This window comes from Haemaphysalis longicornis, unplaced genomic scaffold (genome assembly GCF_048455015.1).
Source record: "Haemaphysalis longicornis isolate Haplotype H1 unplaced genomic scaffold, Haemaphysalis longicornis Haplotype H1 scaffold_5, whole genome shotgun sequence".
Taxonomy (NCBI): domain Eukaryota; kingdom Metazoa; phylum Arthropoda; class Arachnida; order Ixodida; family Ixodidae; genus Haemaphysalis; species Haemaphysalis longicornis.
In genome coordinates, this window is record NW_027526385.1 from 202,058,656 (window position 1) to 202,068,544 (window position 9,889).

The 9,889-nt window shown below is 39.0% G+C and overlaps 1 pseudogene; it reads left to right on the forward strand.

Annotated features, from left to right (window-relative positions):
• The first annotated feature begins 3,114 nt into the window (after positions 1-3,114).
• On the forward strand, positions 3,115-3,708 carry LOC144140077 (uncharacterized; annotated as a pseudogene).
• The last annotated feature ends 6,181 nt before the right edge of the window (positions 3,709-9,889 follow it).

Below are 9,889 nucleotides of genomic sequence, written 5' to 3' on the forward strand. Positions count from 1 at the left end.
ATCATGGAAATTTGCCTTAGGCGCGCTTTTCTGGATTGCTTATTGCACGCAACGATGGATTGAACCGGTGCAGCATGCGCAGATTCGCTGTCATGAACGTATTAGAGTTGCATTTTTCTGTCCGAACTACCAGTACAGCAATTTCATCTGGCCTTTTTAATGAAAAAGAGATAAATGATAAAAAAATATTTTTACTCCGACTATGTTTTGTGGGGTGTAAATCTTGAAATCAAATTTTTGTTAGGCTCACTAATTTGTGTTTATTAGATCAACTTACTCTACCTGTACGGGTAATTTTCGAGACGAAAACGAGAAAGGGTATAAAAAATGAATTTAACAAATGAGTTACAAGGAACAAAAGTTGTGAAGAAAATGGCCCTAAATAACAATGTTATTCTGGGAAATGGCTTTTTATTGCACTTACAACATATTGTAGTTGAACCACAATGGTTTCGTTACATCAACGGTGCCTTGCAGGCGCAGCATTCTCATTTATTTTAGTTACATTGTATGTAAAATTTTCAACCAAAAATAAAGGTGTGTTATCATTTCGACAACACGGAAGCATCACTCACCAATCTTATTTCAGGTTCCTGAATTGGTAATATTCATTTACTTTCATCCCGCTATTTTTATGGTAATTTTCTGTCTTCAACAAGTACTTGAAGTAAACACCTTGAACAATGAGTTGTTCCCTTTCAATTAGAACTACATAGTTTAAAACTCAAAAATTGTAAAAACCATTCGCAGATTTGTTTAACGGCACGCTTATCTCCACAAAGGCACCCGTCCCAATTTTTCTTCATTCCAGATTGAGACACCTGACAGCATTTGGTTTCGAAACTTTTTTTTTCTTTTAGTTGAAAATGCTTGGAAAGCTGGTGAGAGTTTTGATTCAATCTGCATTTCCAATTCAAGCAAACAGGTATTCTTAGGAAAAAATGCTGATGCATCACCTTTTGGTAGGCAGATCGCAAGATCATTACCAGCCTGTCTACGCCAACTACAGGGCAAGGGCCTCTCCCATTATTCTCCAATTACCTCGGTCCTGTGCCAACTGTGACCAATTTATCCCCGCAAACTTCTTGATCTCATCTGCCCATCTAAATTTCTGCCGCCCCCTGCAGCGCTTGCCTTCTCTAGGGATCCACTCTGTTACCCTTAATGACCAGCGGTTATCTTGCCTTCGCATTACATGCCCTGCCCAAGTCCATTTCTTCTTCTTAATTTCTACTAATATGTCTTTAACACCAGTTTGCTCCCTGACCCACTCCGCTCTCTTCTTGTCCCTTAATGTTACACCTATCATTTTCCGCTCCATTGCCCGCTGAGTCGTTCTCAATTTAAGTTGAACCCTCTCAGTGAGCCTCCAAGTTTCTGCCCCGTAGGTGAGTACCCGTAAGATGCAGCTGTCATACACTTTCTTCTTCAACGACAATGGTAGGCTGCTATTCATTATCTGATAATGTCTGCCATATGCACCCCACCCCATTCTGATCCTTCTAATTATCTCTGCCTCATGGTTAGGATCTGGGGTCACAACTTGGCCTAAGTACATATATTCGCTTACCACTTCCACTGCCTGGCCATCTATCTCAAACTGCTGTGCTGTCCCGAGGTTATTGATCATTACTTTAGTTTTCTGCATATTAATTTTCAGGCCCACGGTTCTACTCTGTTCGCCCAGTGCGGAAAGCATGCTTTGCAATTCGTCCCCCGAGAGACTTAGCAAGGCAACGTCATCAGCAAATCTGAGGTTACTGAGGTATTCTCCATTAACCCTTACTCCCACCTGTTCCCAATCCAACGTTCTGAATACTTCTTGTAAGCATGCTGTGAATAACATTGGAGAGATTGTGTCTCCTTGTCTGACACCCTTTTTTATAGGTATTTTACTGCTCTCCTTATGGAGGATGATGGTAGCTGTAGACCCATTATAGATATCCTCTAGTATTCTTACATAATGCTCATCTACCCCCTTGTTCCGTAATGCCTGAATGACAGCTAGGGTTTCGACCGAGTCAAATGCTTTCTCATAATCTATGAAGGCTATATATAGGGGTTGAGTATACTCAGCGCACTTCTCTATCACCTGATTGATCGTGTGAATATGGTCCATTGTTGAATAACCTTTACGGAACCCTGCTTGTTCTTTAGGGTGACTGAAATCTAAGGTTGCAGAGATTCGGTTAGCGATTACCTTGGTAAATACCTTGTAGGCGACTGACAGTAAGCTGATCGGCCTGTAGTTTTTCAAGTCCTTCATGTCGCCTTTCTTATGGATTAGGATGATGTTCGCGTTCTTCCAAGATTCCGGTACCATTGCGGTCATTAGGCATTGCGTATACAGGTTTGCCAGTTTTTCAAGTACAATTTCTCCGCCATCCTTCAAGAGGTCTGCTGTTATCTGATCCTCACCAGATCGCAAGATATGCACTGCTAATAACTAGGTGCAGAATTTGCGGTTTCAAATAGAGCAAAAAAAAAACAGTATACTCTGAGGTTCTGCGTCTTTCGGGAGCATAATTTTTCTAATAGAGGGCACGTCGGTACGCTCCCTCTATTTTTTTCCCCTCTGTATTTTTCCCCCGGGTAACCCTGTTGCCCTTGCTCAGCAGGTGTAATTCATGCCGAAGGATGACTGTGAGCAGCATAGATCTACCGACAGTGAACTCCGACTGGCCATTCTCTTGAACCAAGCACATGACGCCACCGGCATGCAACTTTTGAAAAGAACGCCCCTGCTCAAGCATATAAAAACAACCGCATTAATGTTTTCCTCAGAAGGCACGGCGGGACAGCAATGACAACATCACTATACCTATTTGCATTTTTCGCCCAGGTTGGTGGCAAATACTCTTATACCAGCTTTTGTAGCGATTGTAGAGGGATCGTGGTTCTGCCGTCCACGGCGAATTGTACATGTCTTCTTGTGAACGCATGGACGGTCATTTTGATTCTTTTGCAGGGGATGCTCAGCAGAATCCTGGGCCTGATATAGACTATCTCATAAAAATGATAAACACTACGCTTGCTTCCTAGAAAGAATTCAAAAATAAAATCGAAAATTAAGCTACTGCTCACGATAAGCTTGAATTTACGGTTAACGCTCGAATGGGGGATGTTATGGCAGCGATACAAGAACAGAAAGTAGAGATCAAGGCACTGCAGACCGAAGTTACAGCGTTGAGAGGTAATCTTCAGCAACATCAAAGGCGTATGGACAATTTAGAGGATAGAAGTAGACCCCGCAATTTTTTTTTTGTTTTCCCTAACTGGATCGTGAAAATGCTGGAGAACTAAGAAAACAGATATTCGACGAACTGATACGGCATAAACTCCGACAGGTTGCTAAGTCTGTGGAAAGAGTACATAGGGTGGAGGAAAAAAAGCCACGATAAAGTATGACAGGTAATAATGAATTTTGATACCACAACGAGAAGCCTAAAGGAGTAAAGCACTGTCACAAACTGAAAATAACAGATATCTCGTTAAACCATGACTTCTGCAAGGCTACCCTAGCAAAGCGCAGCAAACTGTGGCGTCACTCCAGTGATTTTAATGCACAAGGTCGGAAAGTATTGCTTGATTACGATAAGTTTAGAGCCGACGACAATATATAAAAATGGGATGAGCAGAGGGATTCTGTTAAATATATCCGCCCACAATGTAACCGCGATGAATGACTCAATCACAGACAATTGCTAGTTGTTCTCCTTAATTCTAGAAGCATTGTCAATAAATTTCACGAGCTTGAAGAAATCATGTTTACCTATGATCCCCAAATCTTAGCAATTACAGAGTCCTGGCTAGATGCGGACGTTGTAGATTCTGAAAAAGTTCCCCCAACTCATAAAATGGTTATACGTGATTGAGGCTGCCGAAGAGGAGGCTCTGCTTTGCTAGTCAAACAGAAAATCACCTGCGTAACTATGAACAAATCATCGACAATGAAAGTGTATGGTCTCGAATTGATTTTCGTGGGCTCTGGCTCTCGTATGGGTATTCTACCGGCCCCCTTCTTCAGCAGAGCCGTTTTTGGAAAACATCAGTCCCAAATGCTGCAGAACTACAAACCTAATTTAAAGGTTATATTAGCGGGGGACTTTAACCCATCATCAAATGATTGGCACACTCTTCATCCAGGTTCAACAGACGTAGTGAGCTGTAACTTTTTTCTTGAATTTCTGCTAAACTTTGATCTCGTTCAACCTATTAAAGAGGCTACCAGAGTTGCCCAAAGCACTGTAAGCGCACTACAGGATTTCCCGCTCAATATAATCCAAACGCCAGTGAATATAATCCCAGCGCCAGTGAATATAATCCAGGCGCCAACCAATATAATCCACGCGCCAACCAATATAATCTAAGACCCCCGCAGTGCACAACACATGACAGCGCTTGGTAATTTAGTTGGCAACCAATACCATTCGGGCGCAGTGTATTTTCATCCAAGTTAGATGAACTACGTTACGTGACCAGTTTAACCAGACGACCTAAGAACTGCGCAATAAAACAGTCACGTGACTATCCAGCACTCTCCCTAACTACTATAGTGAATACGAGGATGGTGTTATGGGTATGAATTATCGGATTTAAATTGCTCGCTTACTCGAAATTTTAGGGGAAACTGCCACAATGCCTAACTCTCGAAACCCAATACGGGCACGTTCGGTTTAATTACTTACCTAATATAGCTACTTAATTGATTATTCGTTAGTCATTGATTTGGATAAAAGTCAAATTGATGTAACCAGGGCTTGTGAAGTACCAAAATAATGGTCTCGATAATTCCTGCTTATGGTCATGAGATAGTCACGTTAGTCTAGATTAGGTTAAATGTCAGAATATTGCCAATAGGGCTTGTGAGGTATCAAATCAAAGGTCTCGATGAGAGTAATTCCGTGAAAAAATTAAAAATTCCTTCCAGGTTAAAGTCATGATAACAGTCACGTGAGTCATAGATTGGGTTAAAAGTCAAAGATATGTCACTATGGCTTATAAGGTATCAAATTAAAGGGCTCGATGAGCGGAATCACGTTGTACAAATTTAAAATTCGCTTCCTGGTTATAGTCATAGGATAGTTACGTGACTCACAAATTGGGTTAAAAGTCAATGTGACGTCACTGGGGCTTGTGAGGTACCAAATTAAAGGTCTCGATGAGGGGAATCACGTGGGACAATTTAAAAATTTCTTCCTAGTTATAGTCATGATAATAGTCACGTGATTCACAAAATGGGTTAAAAGTCAAATTGACGCCAGTAGGGCTTGTGGGGGATCAAATTAAAGGTCTCGATGAGGGGAATAACGTAATACAAATTAAAAATCTCGTCCTGGTTATAGTCATGAGATAGTCTCGGCAGTCATAAATTGCATTAAAAGTCAATGTGAGGCAACTAGGGCTTGTTGGGTGTCAAAATAAAGGTCTCGATGAGAGAAATCACGTGACACAAATAAAAATTTCTTCCTGGTTATAGTCATGAGATAGTCACGTGAGTCAGATTGGGTTAAAAGACAACTTGATGTGGCTAGGGCTTGTGAGGTATCAAATTAAAGGTCTTAGTGAGGAGAATATCGTGGGACAATTTAAAATTTGCTTCCTGGTTATAGCCATGACATGGTCATGTTAGTCGTAAATTACGTTAAAAGTCAATATGTGGCTTGTGGGGTATCAAAATAAAGGACTCGAATGAGGGGAGTCACCTGGGAAAAAATAAAAATTGCTTCCTGGTTGTAGTCATGAGATAGTCGCGTGAGTCATAGATAATGTTAAAAGTCAATATAATGCCACGAGGGCTTGTGAGGTATCAAAATAAAGGTCTCGATGAGAGGAATACAGTGAGGAAATTAAAAATTCTTCCTGGTTTAAGTCATGATAATAGTCACGTGAGTCAAAGATTGGGTTAAAAGTGAAAGATATGTCACGATGGCTTATGAGGCGTGAAATTAAAGAGTTCGATGAGCAGATTCACGTAGTACAAATTAAAAATTACTTCCTGCTTGTAGTCATGAGATAGTTACGTGAGTCATAAATTGGGTTAAATGTCAATATGACGCCGCTAGGGCTTGTGAGGTATCAAATTAAAGGTCTCCAGGAGGGGAATCTCGTAGTACACATTAAAAATCCCGTCCTTGGTATAGTCATGAGATAGTCACGTGAGTAATAAATTCCGTTAAAAGTCAATATGAGGCAACTAGGGCTTGTGGGGTGTCAAAATAAAGGTCTCGATGAGAGGAATCACGTGACACAAATTAAAAATTGCTTCCTGGTTATAGTCATAAGATAGTCACGCGAGTCCGATTGGGTTAAAAGTCAACTTGATGTCGCTACGGCTTGTGAGGTATCAAATTAAAGGTCTCAATAAGGAGAATGTCGTGGAACAATTTAAAAATTTGCTTCCTAGTTGTTATAGTCATGAGATGGTCACATTAGTCGTAAATTACGTTAAAAGTCAATATCTGGAGACTAGGGCTTTTGGGGTATCAAAATAAAGGTCTCGATGAGGGGAGTCACCTGGGACAAAATGAAAATTGCTTCCTTGAAAATTGCTTTCAACACACCGTCAGCCTCAAGAAAGAGGCTCATGGTGTGTTGAAAAACTTGTTAATTAGATTTTAATGATGTCGCGGGACTCCTACGGATGATTAATCAGTCACGTGACTTACCATGACGCTTATTTTTCACGAGCAAAAGCATCTTAGGTATCAAATGATCGCCATTCATTTGCTTGTTTGCAGTATGTGCAAAAATTTGTCTTAGCAAACATTATTCCCAAAGATGTCGCATGATTTCCATGCGTCATGATTTAGTGACGTGACTCACCATGAGGGTAATTACATCACGAGAATTGGCATGATGGTTATGAAAAAACACTGTTGAGTTGCTTGTTTACGTGATGCGCAAAAACTTATTGCAATAGTGAACATGCCTTCTTTTGATGGCGCATGATTCCTATAAATGATGAATTGGTCAGGTGACTTACTATGAGGTTTATTACACGACGAGTATTGGCCTCATGGGTGTCAATAAACGCTGTTTAATTCCTTGTATTTAAGATGTGTACGAGAATCTTGTCATGGTGAATGTGATTCCTTATGATGACGTATGACTGCAATGGATCATGAATTATTCACGTGACTTACAATGAAGTGTATGACATCCCCAGTACTGGCATAATGGGTGTGAAATAAACGCTGTTGTATTACTTGCTTTACTGATGTGCAGAAAAAGCCTGTTATTGTGAACATGTTACCTTAGAACTCGTATCACACCTGTTTATCATGAATTATTTATGCGAGTGGTAAGGTTTATTATACCACGTATAATCACATCATAGGTATGAAATAAATACAGTTGGACCGCTGCTTACGTGATGTCAATTTTTTTTCTTGTGGTGCACGTGATTACGGATTATATGGCATGGTTCCTAATTATCATAAATATGTAATGTGACATACCATGAGGCTTACTAAGTCACGCATACTGTCACCGTATATATCCAAGAAAACGCCATCGAATCGTTCTTCACGTCATTTGTGAATACATGCTTTTTTGAATACGTGGGTGATTGCAGGCACATCCATTTGAAAGTACAAAGAGGTGCCTGGTTTCGCGAATGTCGTACGCTTCCTGACACACTGTCATGACAAACACCGATGTGTTATATATATATATATATATATATATATATATATATATATATATATATATATACATATATATATATATATATATAGAAATAAGGGTTGGCAGTCGAGAAAACCTCGGAAAGCAAAGGGGAGGATGTGGTAGATCATTGAAACAGATTAAGAATTTGGAAAGAAAGAAAGAAAGTGAAGAAAAAATGCCCACCTGGCGGGCATTTTTTCTTCACTTTCTTTCTTTCTTTCCAAATTCTTAATCTGTTTCAATGATCTACCACATCCTCCCCTTTGCTTTCCGAGGTTTTCTCGACTGCCAACCCTTATTTCTGTGTTATTTTCAACGAGCCCCTCATTTCCTATTCTGATTCGCTATATATATATATATATGTATATATATATCTATATATATATATATATATTATATATATATATATATATATATATATATATATATATATATATATATATATATATATATATATATATATATATATATATATATATATATATATATATATATATATATATATATATATATTTATATATATATATATATACATATATATTCCCTAGCTATGACGGAACTGTCATGAAGAGTACTACACCGATGTGTTTTCAGCCTTCGCGAAACCAGGCTTTTGTTTGTGCTTTTAAATTGAAGTGCCTGCAATCAGGCACTATAGCAAAACGCGTGTATTCACAAATCACGTAATGGCGTTTTCTTGGATATATACGGTGAGAGTACGCATGACGTCATAAGCCTCATGGTATTTCACATTACATATTTATGATAATTAGGAACGATGTCATATCATCCGTAATCACGTGCAAAACAAGAAAAACATTTTGACATCATGTAAGCAGCAATTTAACGGCATTTATTTTTTACCTATGATGTGATTACTCGTGGCATAATAAACCTTATAACTCGCATAAATATTTCATGATCAATAGGTGTTATGCGAGTTCCAAAGTAGCATGTTAACAATAACAGGCTTTTTCCTCACATCAAGAAAGCAAGCAATTCAACAGCGTTTATTTGACCCCCATTATGCCAGTACTGGTGATGTAATACACATCATAGTAAGTCACGTGACTAATTCATGATCCATTGGAGTCATACATCATCATAAGGAATCACATTCACTATGTCAAGATTCTCATACACATCTCGAATAGAAGGAATAAAACAGCATTTATTTGACACCCATTATGCCAATACTCGTCGTGTAATAAACCTCATAGTAAGTCACGGGACCAATTCATCATTTATAGGAGTCATGCGCTATCAAAAGGAGACATGTTCACTATGACAATAAGTTTTTGCGCATCACATAAACAAGCAATTCAACACGGTTCTTTTCATACCCATGATGCCAATACTCGTGATGTAATTAACCTCATGGTGAGTCACGTGACTAAATCATGACGCATGAAAATCATGCGACATCATTGGGAATAATGTTTGCAAAGAGAAATTGTTTTGCACATACCGCAAACAAGCAAATGAATGGCGATCATTTGATACTGATGATGCTTTTACTCGTGAAAAATAAACGTCATGGTAAGTCACGTGACTGAATAATCATCCGTAGGAGTCACGCCACATCATTAGAAATACAATTAACAATTTGTCAACACACCATCAGCCTCTTTCTCGCATATGTAACATTCTTTTTACAGTCGGGCGGACGATAACAAGCTCTCAGGCATCACTTTGACATTTAACCCAATCTATAACTCACGAGACTATCTGATCCCTAAACAGGAAGCAATATTTAGTTTGTCTCACGCAATTCTCTCATAGAGAAATTAAATTTTATACCGCACAAGATTTAGCGGCATCGTTTTGACATTTAACCCAATTTATTATTCGTGTAACTATCTCACGACCATAACCAGGAAGCACTTTTTTATGTGGTCTAAGTCTTTCCCCTCATCGTGACCTTCAATTTGATAGCTAAAAAGCCTAGTGGCATCACTTTGAGTTTTAACCCAATTTGTGACTCACGTGACCATCTCATGAATATAACTAGGAAGCAATTTTTAAATTGTTCCACGTGATTACCCTCATCGAGACATTTAATTTGATACGTCACAAGCCCTAGTGGCATCACATTGACGTTTAACATAATCTATGATTCATGTGACTATTTCATGGTTATAACGAGGAAGCAATTTTTAATTTTTCCCGCGCGATTCCCCTCATCGAGACCCTTATTTTGATACCTCACAAGCCCTAG